Raw genomic sequence first — 11,152 nt, forward strand, 5'->3', positions numbered from 1 at the left:
CTGGCAGCAGGAAACATGTTTCCACTGATGGGTGAGTGCCGAACCAGAGGACACAGCTTAAAAATACGGGGTAGACCATTTAGGACAGAGCTCAGGAGAAACTTCTTCACCCAGAGAGTGGTGGCTGTGTGGAATGCTCTGCCCCAGAGGGCAGTGGAGGCCCAGTCTCTGGATTCGTTTAAGAAAGAGTTGGATAGAGCTCTCAAAGATAGTGGAATTATGGGTTATGGAGATAAGGCAGGAACAGGATACTGATCATATTGAATGGTGGTGCAGGTTCGAAGGGCAGAATGGCCTACTCCTGCACCTATTGGCTACTGTCTATAATTTTAAATTGGACCCAGCCCCACAATAGACAATACATCTACGAGTGTGTATCAGCACAGACTGAAGAAAGTACTGGGCTCAAATGCTATCCTTAATCTTCAATGAATAGCTGATGGATTACATACAGGCTTCATAAATGCAGAGAAATCATTTGGAGGAAAACCAAAGTTGGGTTTCTCCTGAAGGAACATTGATGTGAAGTGTTGTGCATCACTGACTCCCATGGAAGCACCTCAGGCCGTGGGAAATGGATAGAAAAACCTGCAGTTTTGTTCTCAAAGTACAACCTATTTTAGAACGCTGCCCAGTGACATCAACATTTACACAAATCCTTAACAGATTAACGTTCGATCTCAATGTCCCATTGTGTCCCCGTGAACAGTTACATTGTAATTTCAGTTTAAAAAGCTGTGTGTAGAGGACTTGGTCATCTCTGCTCCCTGTCAGTCTTTGCTTACCGTGCTTCTCCACCTCTGGACTGACGGCATTGCCAACCAGGTCCAGTCTCTTTTTGAACAGATTGTGCTCTACATCAAGCTGCTGCTCTCCAGCCACATCCATTGCATCGATACTGAGATCTGTCAGTGGACATGGAGCTTTATCATTAACATTGAAACATACACACAAAAGCACAAGCATCCTTAAGGGATCTTTCTTTCATTTTGACTTTTTTTTTAATGCGAATCAAGCTTGGAATCTGTCTTTGGTCGCAGGGTGGTGGTGGCGGGGGGGGCGGAGAGAGAATAGACGACAGATTATTTCTGGAGTTAGCTGTGACTCAATACAGCCTGCTGCCATCACAAATCAGAAAGCAAACTCAGAACAACAGCTGAATTCAGTGCTTCCAGAAAGATCCCAGAGGATCACAAAAGCAGATCTACCAGCAGCCAGAGAGAGAGAGAGGGAGGGATAGTGACAAAAGCTTGCAGGCACAACAGGGATTTAGGAAGGAACCCAAAGCTGATGAAAGCACAGGAACCTACATTAAGGATTTTAGAGTGGCATTGTGGCTCAGCCGTTAGCACGGCTGCGTCACAGGGCAGGGATCCAGGTTCAACTCCACCCACAGGCAACTGCGTGGAGTTTGCATCTTTGCAGTGTCTGCCTGTTTTTTGTCCGGGTGCTCGTTTTCCTCCCACAGTCCAAAGATACGCAAATTAGGTGGGCTGGCCATGTTAAATTGTCCCATAGTGTCCAGGAATGTGCAGGTTAGGTGGGTTGGCCATGTGAAATGCAGGGTTTCAGGAACAGGGCATGAGCAGTAGATTGGGTCTGGGTGGGATGCTATTTAGAGGGTAGGTCAGAGTCATAGAGATATACAGCACGGAAACAGACCTACCCAACCCAATCTAGTCCCACCTGCCAGCACCTGGCCCATATCCCTCCAAACCCTTCCTATTCATATACCCATCTAAATGCCTCTTAAATGTTGCAATTGTACCAGCCGCCACCACATCCTCTGGCAGCTCATTCCATATCCGTACCACCCTCTGTGTGAAAAAGTTGCCCCTTAGGTCTCTTTCCCCTCTCACCCTAAACCTATGCCCTCTAGTTCTGGACTCCCCGACCCCAGGGAAAAGACTTTGCCTATTTACCATTTCCATGCCCCTCATAATTTTGTAAACCGCTATAAGATTATCCCTCAGCCTCTGAAGCTCCAGGGAAAACAGCCCCAGCCTGTTCAGCCTCTCCCTATAGCTCAAATCCTCCAACCCTGGCAACATCCTTGTAAATCTCTTCTCAACCCTTTCAAGTTTCACACCATCTTTCCGATAGGAAGGAGACCAGGCAATATTCCAACAGTGGCCTAACCAATGTCCTGTACAGCTGTACATGACCTCCCAACGCCTGTACTCAATACTCTGACCATTAAAGGATGTGGACTTGATGTGCCAAATGACCTGCTTCCACACTGTAGGGAATCTATAATTCAAAAAGGATGGGACTAATTCACAAGGGAAAGCTGTGAAAACAAAACATTTACAGTGGAGACAGTAGGGGGAATTAGGAATGAATGACAGTGAAAGAGAAGACAAGGAAAAGAAAGTATATTTGAGAAGTTGCATTAGTACTCACAAGCACAGGGCATGTGTGGGAAAATAGTGTCAATATTGATTTTTAGCTTTTCACCTCGTGACGTATCGACATAGAGCTCTGGATGAACCTAGAGAGGGAAGGAAAATGCCAGCATCATCATGAGAGTGAGAGAGAGAGAAAAAATCAGAAAATAGAAATTATACATCACCTTTTAACAAGATTACCTGCGTTTGATTTCTGTACAGTGAAAGGTGAAAAAAAAATTGACCACAATGGTAAGTATATTCAAAAACCGAAAATACACTATTTGAAAACCAGTTGGTCCCAAGGTTTTAGGAGAAAGGATTCCTGGTGTACTGACAACACCTTGAGCTCTTATCTTATTAAACAGCCAAATGTGTGGCATCTTATTGAATACCTTCAGAAACTCCAAATGTATTACATTCACTGTTTGCCCTTTATCCATCCTGCTTGCTACTGCCTTAAAGAAGGCTAGTAAATGTGTCAGGCATGATTTCCCCTTCACGATGCCATGCTTTTATTTTTATTTCTTTCTTCATTCTTTTGCCTTAATATTCTATGTTTTGGTTTATTTTTCTGTGTTTTAAGTTGGCATCAGAGAGTTACTATATAACACTTTTCACTTTTTTTTGTAACTATATATGTGGCAATAAATCAAATGCGGAGTGTGTTTGAGCGTTTCACGTATTTCTAAATGCTGTACTATCACATCTTTTATAACTGAGTCTAAGACTTTCTCAATAACAGATGTGAAGCTAACTGGCCAATAGTTACCTATGTTTTGTCTCCTTCTCTTTTTAAATAAAGGTGCTCGTTTGACAGTTTTCCATTCCTTCGGGATGTTTCCAGAATCTAAGGATTCCTAGAAGATTACTAGCTGTGCATCCACTGTCTCTGCAGCTACCACCTTCTTTTAATATCCAAGGGTGTGTCCCATCAGGTCCAGGGGAAGCATTGACCTTAGCTCTATTAGTTTCCCTAGCACTTTCTTCCTCGTGACTGTTATTGTATTTATTTCCTCTTCTCATTTTGCCCCTTGAATATTTAGGGATAGTTCGGAGACAATTTTGGGATGCTGGGGTGGGAGAGTCCAAAACTAGTGGGGTATAGCTTTATGGTGAGAGGAAAAAGATTTAATACGAAGGGCCAACCTTCTCCACACAGAGGGTGGTACGGGTATGGAATGAGATACCAGAGGAAGTGATGGGAGGCTGGTACAATTACAACATTTAAAAGGCATCTGGATGGGTATACGAATAGGAAAGGTTTAGAGGAATAAGGGCCAAGGGCTAGCAAATGGGACTAGATTTATATAGGATATTTGGCTGGCATGGATAGTGGAACTGAAGGGTCTGTTTCTGTGCTATACATCTCAATGACTAAGTTATTAGTGTCTTCTCCTGTGAAGATTGATGGAAAGTATTTATTCAACTCCTCTGTCATTTCCCAGCCTCTTTCTACAACTGACCAATGTTCACTTTAGCTTCACTCTTCCTTTCTGTATATTTAAAGAACCTTTTAGTGTCTATCTTGAGATTACTTGCAATTTTACCCACAACTGTTTGTGGAATGACTGTTATATTGCTACTTCCTTTCCCAAAACATAAATAATTTCTAGTAAACAAGAATAAAGTGACAACAAAGGCAAACAGGCCAAAATATTCCATAATGAGAGGTCAAAGAGTATATATAATGTCAGACAGTTCGATCATCAGTGCAGAGTTTATGAAAATGTTGTTTTGTTCCCAAATGGAATGAGACCTAACCTTCAAATGAGGTAGGAAAAAGGTCAGCAGTTATCCAGTAGTTGTCCCATGTCCATCGGCTGGGATACAAACGGCTGATTGTCACAGTGTAAACTAAGGATATTATTAAACTGGAGAGTTCAGAAGAGATTTACTAGGATGTTGCCAGGAATGGATGGTTTGAGTTACAGGGAGAGGTAGTCTGGGACTATTTTCACTGAAGCATAGGAGCTCACCGTATACAGGTTTGTAAATCATGAGAAGTATGGATAAGGTATAAAGCAGGTGCCTTTTCCATAGGATGGGGAGTTCAAGACTAGGGGGGCATATTTTTAAAGTTAGAGGAGAAAGATTTACAAAAGGATGTTGGGCAGTTTTTTTAAAAACACTGTGGTTCGTGTGTAAAATGTCGTAGTGGATAAGGGTACAGTTACAATGTTTAAAAGATATTCAGAAAAGTACATGAATAAGAAATGTTTGGAGGGCTACAGACCAATTGCAGGCAGCTGGGACTAGTTTGGTTTAGGATTATGGTTGGCATGGACTGGTTGAACCCAAGGGTCTGTCTCTGTGCTGTAAGACTCTATGGCTCTTCAGAATTCATAGACGACATAAAAGTTTGCTCTGTAGGTGGAGGATTGTGACAGCTCCAGGTTTTGAGCTAAAAGTTCCATTGTAGAAGAGATATTTGAAATTTCCAAAATACAAACTGGACATCAAGAAGGTTTGTTCCTTAAAAGAACAGTCCACTTATTGGGACTTTTCAGTGATAAATAAAGTTATCAATGAAATTTCATTAGCAGCCAATTTACATGCTAGTCTTTAAAAAAAACGACTAAACACATTACCCAAGAAGGGCCCTGACACGATAAATCAATTACTTTCATGAGTTGTGTAGCTGTTGGTAGACATGTGCAACATTCCTTACTTTGTTCAGAATTGATTGGTAGCAATTCTTGTGTCTTAGTCAGAAGGTTACGTGCTCAAGACCAAAGGACTTATGTGATACAATTCTGATGGAGTGTTACTTTCGTAGGTGCTGTCTCTTGAATGAGATGTTCAACCAAGGCTCCGTTCAGGGGGGTATAAAATCCCACGAGGTTCTTCAGAGCAAGGGAATGCCTTTCCTATGATGTCCTAGATGATATTTCTTCCTTCTCCTTGTTAGGCAGTTCCTTGAGTTTGAGGATGATTTGCTTTCACATCACAATTAGTTCTCAGGTCAAATGCATGATCTACAGTGTCTGTCCTAAGTAGGGCAGATGATCATTGAGGGAATGGGAGGGTGGAATGCCTGAGTTGCTATGTAGCCTTTTTTCTAAAGACAGTTTTCTGTTCAATTTGCCATCAACAATGAAATTCAAGGTTTTCCAATGTTCTCCCCCTACTTTCAGCAACCTTGGGCCAGTGTTTCCTCGGTATCAATGGGATGCTACACTTTCTCAAGGAAAAGGAATACAAGATATAGGGGCCTTGTGGCACAATGGCAGTGTCCTTACCCCTGGATTGGGAAGCCCATGTTCAAGTCCCAACTGCTCAAAGACTGGAGAATAGCAAATGTTGTTCCCTTGTTAAAGAAGGGGAGTAGCCACAACCCTGACAATTAGAGACCTGTAAGCCTTACTTCGGTTGTGGGCACAGAGATAGGATTTATAATTATCAAGAAAGGAATGAGTTGTTTAGGGATAGTCAACATGGTTATGTGAAGGGTAGGTTGTGCCTCACAAACCTTATTGAGTTCTTTGAGAAGGTGACCAAACAGGTGGATGAGGGTAAAGCAGTTAATGTGGTGTAAATGGATTTCAGTAAGGCGTTTGATAAGGTTCCCCACGGTAGGCTATTGCACAAAAACAGAGGCATGGGATTGAGGGTGATTTAGCAGTTTGGATCAGAAATTGGCTAGCTGAAAGAAGACAGAAGGTGGTGGTTGATGGAAAATATTCATCCTGGAGTTCAGATACTAGTGGGGTACCGCAAGGATCTGTTTTGGGTCCACTGTTGTTTGTCATTTTTATAAATGACCTGGATGAGGGTGTAGAAGGATGGGTTAGTAAACTTGCGAACGACACGAAGGTCAGTAGAGTTGTGGATAGTGATGAAGGATATTGTAGGTTACAGAGAGACGTAGATAAGCTGCAGAGCTGGGAGTTTAATGTGGAAAAGTGTGAGGTGATTCACTTTGGAAAGGGTAACGGGAATACAGAGTACTGGGCTAATGGTAAGATTTATACTAATGGTAGTATAAATGTGCAGAGAGATTTCGGGTGTCCAGGTACATATATCCCTGAAAGTTGCCACCCAGGTTGATAGGGTTGTTAAGAAGGTATACGGTGTGTTCGCTTTAATTGGTAGAGGGATTGAGTTTCAGAGCCATGAGGTCATGCTGCAGCTGTACAAAACTCTGGTGCGGCCGCACTGAGTATTGCATACAGTTCTGGTCAATGCATTATAGGAAGGACGTGGAAGCTTTGGAAAAGGTTCAGAGGAGATTTACTCGTATGTTGCCTGGTATGAAGGGAAGGTCTTATGAGGAAAGGCTGAGGGACTTGAGGCTGTTTTCGTTAGAGAGAAGAAGGTTGAGAGGTGACTTAATTGAGACATACAAGATAATCACAGGGTTTGATCGGGTGGACAGAGAGAGCCTTTTTCCTCGGATGGCGAGGACTAGCACAAAGGGACATAGCTTTGAATTGAGGGGTGATAGATATAGGACAGATGTCAGAGGTGGTTTCTTTACTCAGGGAGTAGTCGGGGCATGGAACACCCTGCCTGCAACAGTAGTAGCCTCACCAACTTTAAGGGCATTTAAATGGTTATTGAATTGACATATGAACAAGAATGGAATACTGTAGGTTAGATGGGCTTCAGACAGTTGGCCAACCTGTGGAACCATGGAGGGCCGATGGGCCTGTACTGCGTTGTAATGTTCTATGCTCCAGAGGTCTGTAATAACTCATCTGAACAGGTTGATTTGAAAAATAGATTACTTCTTCATAAAAATGAAAAATTAAGACAACCTATCTCCCCCCTCACTCTTGTTGCCTTTGCATGTAAATATTGAATTGGCTACATGGGTTTTTTTTTACTTAGGGTGCTTATGAGTTGGAAAAAAATAGAAAAAAGGTCGCAGTGATTTTGGGTGTGGGAAGGTCCCTCAGTCATGTGTAACAGCACTTCTGGGTAGAAAAAAACAAGATATGAAGTAAATGTTGACACACTCATGGCACTCCGAAAGCACAAACTATAAGCATGATATTCCAACTACACGTGAAAAAGGAACGATGGCATAACCCTGGCCCACTTCTTATCCTTACTCTACTCAACTTTAATTTTGTGCATAGCAGACTTCAGCAATTGACTTAGCATACTTTTGTTACTTTTCAAAATTTCCATGTTTATCTGAATTTTCCATCCCCTTGCATCTAAAAACTATTACTACTGCTTCGTAGTCAATTTTATAAATAATAATACTCTGGATATAAGAAAGTAATTCCAATATCTCTCAGCTAAAATCCCAACCTTTAGTGTGGAGGTACATGGCTTCACTGATTTTGCTTTGTTTTACATGAGACTAGCAGATTACATACTAGGTCGCCTTCATCTTTCAGTTGTACATGCCCAGGCTGTCTGATGACAAAATCAATTAATTTCTTTGAAAATCAAATCAAGGATGGGCAGAAGACTGCAAGTCCCTATTTAACACTGCTTCAATTTATATGGTACAGTGGCAGTGTCAAACACTAGATTTGTAGTAATGGTACTGAAGAAGTACAGTATAAAGTTAAAAGCCATTTAGAAAATATATTATAAGTAGGAGTTGGTCTTAGAAAAAGCATAGGAGCTGATAAAATAATGGTTTAATTTTGTACAGATCCTAAGATAGTCATTTAGCCTAACTTGGTTCACTTGTCCAAAAACAATCTACAATCCTCTCAAGACAGATTAATCTTTTTGGAATGAATATTACCCTGCTGCTCATTACTCATGCGAAACATAATTTTCTGATAACTTTATATTCTTCTCATTACTACCAATAATTCAATCCTGTGACATTTAGGTTCAATCCTGTGCCTCTTCCCTGTACTATATCTGGGACCTGAAGGTTTAATTAATGTCCCACTTGATGCAAAGCAGGCAAACACGCAGTTCAAATTGCATGTGATTTATTCATCATTTTTCTGGATACTGCTGTCTTCAGTTTTAATCAGCTGTTCTAAGCAGAATACAAGGGCATCTAACTGGCATGGTCCTGTCCTAACAATGAAAATTGGGATTTGTGACGTTATCGGGTCCTGTTGCAAATTATGCAGGGAAGCCGTTGTGGTTTTCCTGCCACTTAAAAGACAATGGGAAAGCAATGCATCACCTATTGCCTAAATCTTCGCTGCTGCTATTGACCAGTTGTCAGTTCCTGGTCGTTTCAGGTGGGCAGTTGGCTGGTAGCATGAACAAAAGCATGGAAGTTAATTGGGATTCGAAAAAGGTGGTGCTGGAAAAGCACAGCAGGTCAGGCAGCATCTGGGGAGGACAGTTGACTTTTCGGTCATAAGCCCTTCATCAGGAATGTCAGTCCTGATGAGGGGCTTATACCCGAAACGTCAACTCTCCTGCTCCTAGGATGCTGCCTGACCTGCTGTAAATTTTCCAGCACCACCTTTTTTGACTCTGACTCTCCAGCATCTGCAGTCCTCATTTTCTCCATGGAAGTTAATTGTTGAGTTTTGACCCTGCCAATACCAAATGGGCACTGGAGTTTCACGTGCACCTTGTTGACCTGCCTTCCCAACTCCCACACTCACTGCGGTTTATAACAGCTCTAATTAGAATTTTTAGACAAGCAGGAGGCTGGAGGAATGCAGCAAGCAGCAGGAGGTGGAGAAGTCAACGTTTCAAGTATAATCCTTCTCTAATCATATTTTGAGCATTAACATCTCAACATATCAGCTGGGTAAATGCAGAGTTTGGGAGAAAATTGCAAGTCTTAAGCATTCTTGTTATTTATATAAATGATCTGGATGTGAATATAAGAGGCACGGTTAGTAAATTTGCAGAGGGCACTAAAATTGGAGTTGTAGTGGACAATGAAGAAGGTTACCTCAGAGTACAACGGGATCTTGATCAGATGGGCAATGGACCAAGGAGTGGCAGATGGAATTTAATTTAGATAAATGCAAAACACTGCATTTTGGAAAGGCAAATCAGAGCACGACTTCTACAATTAATGGTGAGGTCCTAAGGAATGTTGGCAAACCAAGAGACCTTGAAGTGCAGGTTCATAGTTTTTTGAAAGTGGAATCACAGGTAGATAGGATCGTGAAGGAGGCATTTGGTATGCTTTCCTTTATTGGTCAGTGCACTGAGTATAGGAATCGAGAGGTCATGGTTCAGTTGTACAGGATATTGGTTAGGCCACTTTTGGAATACTGCATTCACTTCTGGTCTCCCTGCTATACGAATGATATTGTCAAACTTAAAAGAGTTCAGAAAAGATTTAGAAGGATGTTGCCTGGTTGAGCTAAAGGGAGAGGCTGAATAGGTTGGGGCTATTTTCCCTGGAGCATTATCAGGTGAGGGGTAACCTTAGAGAAGGTTATAAAAACATGAGGGGCATAGACAGGGTGAATAGGCGAGGTCTTTTCCCCCAGGGTAGAAGAGTCGAAAACTAGAGGGCATAGGTTTAAGGTGAGAGAGGAAAGATTTAAAAGATACCTAAGGAGCAACTTTTTCACACAGAGGGTGGTGCGTATATAGAATGAGCTGCCAGAGGAAATGGTGGGGACTGGTACAATTACAACATTTCAAAGGCATCATTATACATACGAATAGGAGGGTTTAGAGGGACATGGGCCAAATGCTGGCAAATGGGACTAGATTCATTTCGGATATCTTTTTTGCAAGGTTTGTGAAGGTTGTAGGATATCTGGTTGGCATGGACGAGTTGGACCGAAGGGTCTGTTTCCATGCTGAACATCTCTACCACTCTACCAGCCCCTAGAAATAGGGGATATCGACCAGTCCTCACCAGCTGCTTCCTTCAGGTGAAAATGAGGCAGGAGAAAGGGCGACAACTCAAGAAGTCCTTCACATGAAGACTAGTCTGCTGCCTCCACCACTTCAATCTGTCACAGGTTGTTTACTTTTCAGTCTAATTAACTGACATATCAAATCTAAACTACGTTTCTTCAAACTATCGGAAAGTTCCTGATGAATGATCGACTGTCCACATTAAGTGACTGTGGTCTAGAATCTTTAAAATCCAACAAGTCACTGCTGTATCTTCTGAAAACCATTGGTATAATCAAATTCAAGTACCACAAGGATTGACCTTACACCTCTAATAGGGGGTGAAATATGGAGGATTAAAAGCCAAATGTTTCTCGAACTTGCAAACACAGTATCAAAGGGGCCACGATCTCAGCATCTCCCAAGCCTGGGAGCAGATTCCCAGGTACTGGATACGATTCCCATGCGAAGCTCCACAATTAACAGAATGACCCAGGTTCAAATCAAACTTCCGTGGAAAATATCTAAACCATATTTTTATCATTAATAAATTTCTGAAAATAACACTACTCCGGAATCAAGTAACTAAAGGTGATAATATCAGACAGAGTCAGGTAGCTGATTTGGGGAAGATGTTCACAGGAGACACTCACCTCCTTTGTGAGGTAATACTGGAGCTCAGAGAAAAACAGAAGCAACATGATAAGGCTGCTGACCAATGTCACTGTGGAGCAGGAAAGACAAAAGGTCAAGAGGCTGCAGTCAGGGACACTCCCATGACAACCAACATCAGAACTCTGACAGATCAATTCCCCTCTGACTGTCCCATTCACAGTCTCCCTCCTCCTATGTCGCATTCCCCTCACTGTCCAATTCCACCTCCCCTCTGCCCAATTCTATCTTTGCTCCTGTCACTCCCCCTCCCCATCACCAGCTTTTCTCCGTCTTCCCTCCACCCCCGGGGTTGGGGTGTCTCTCCCCCCCCCCACCCCACGGGCAGGGGTCTCTCTCTCTCTCTC

Source organism: Chiloscyllium plagiosum, chromosome 20, assembly GCF_004010195.1.
Source record: "Chiloscyllium plagiosum isolate BGI_BamShark_2017 chromosome 20, ASM401019v2, whole genome shotgun sequence".
NCBI lineage: Eukaryota > Metazoa > Chordata > Chondrichthyes > Orectolobiformes > Hemiscylliidae > Chiloscyllium > Chiloscyllium plagiosum.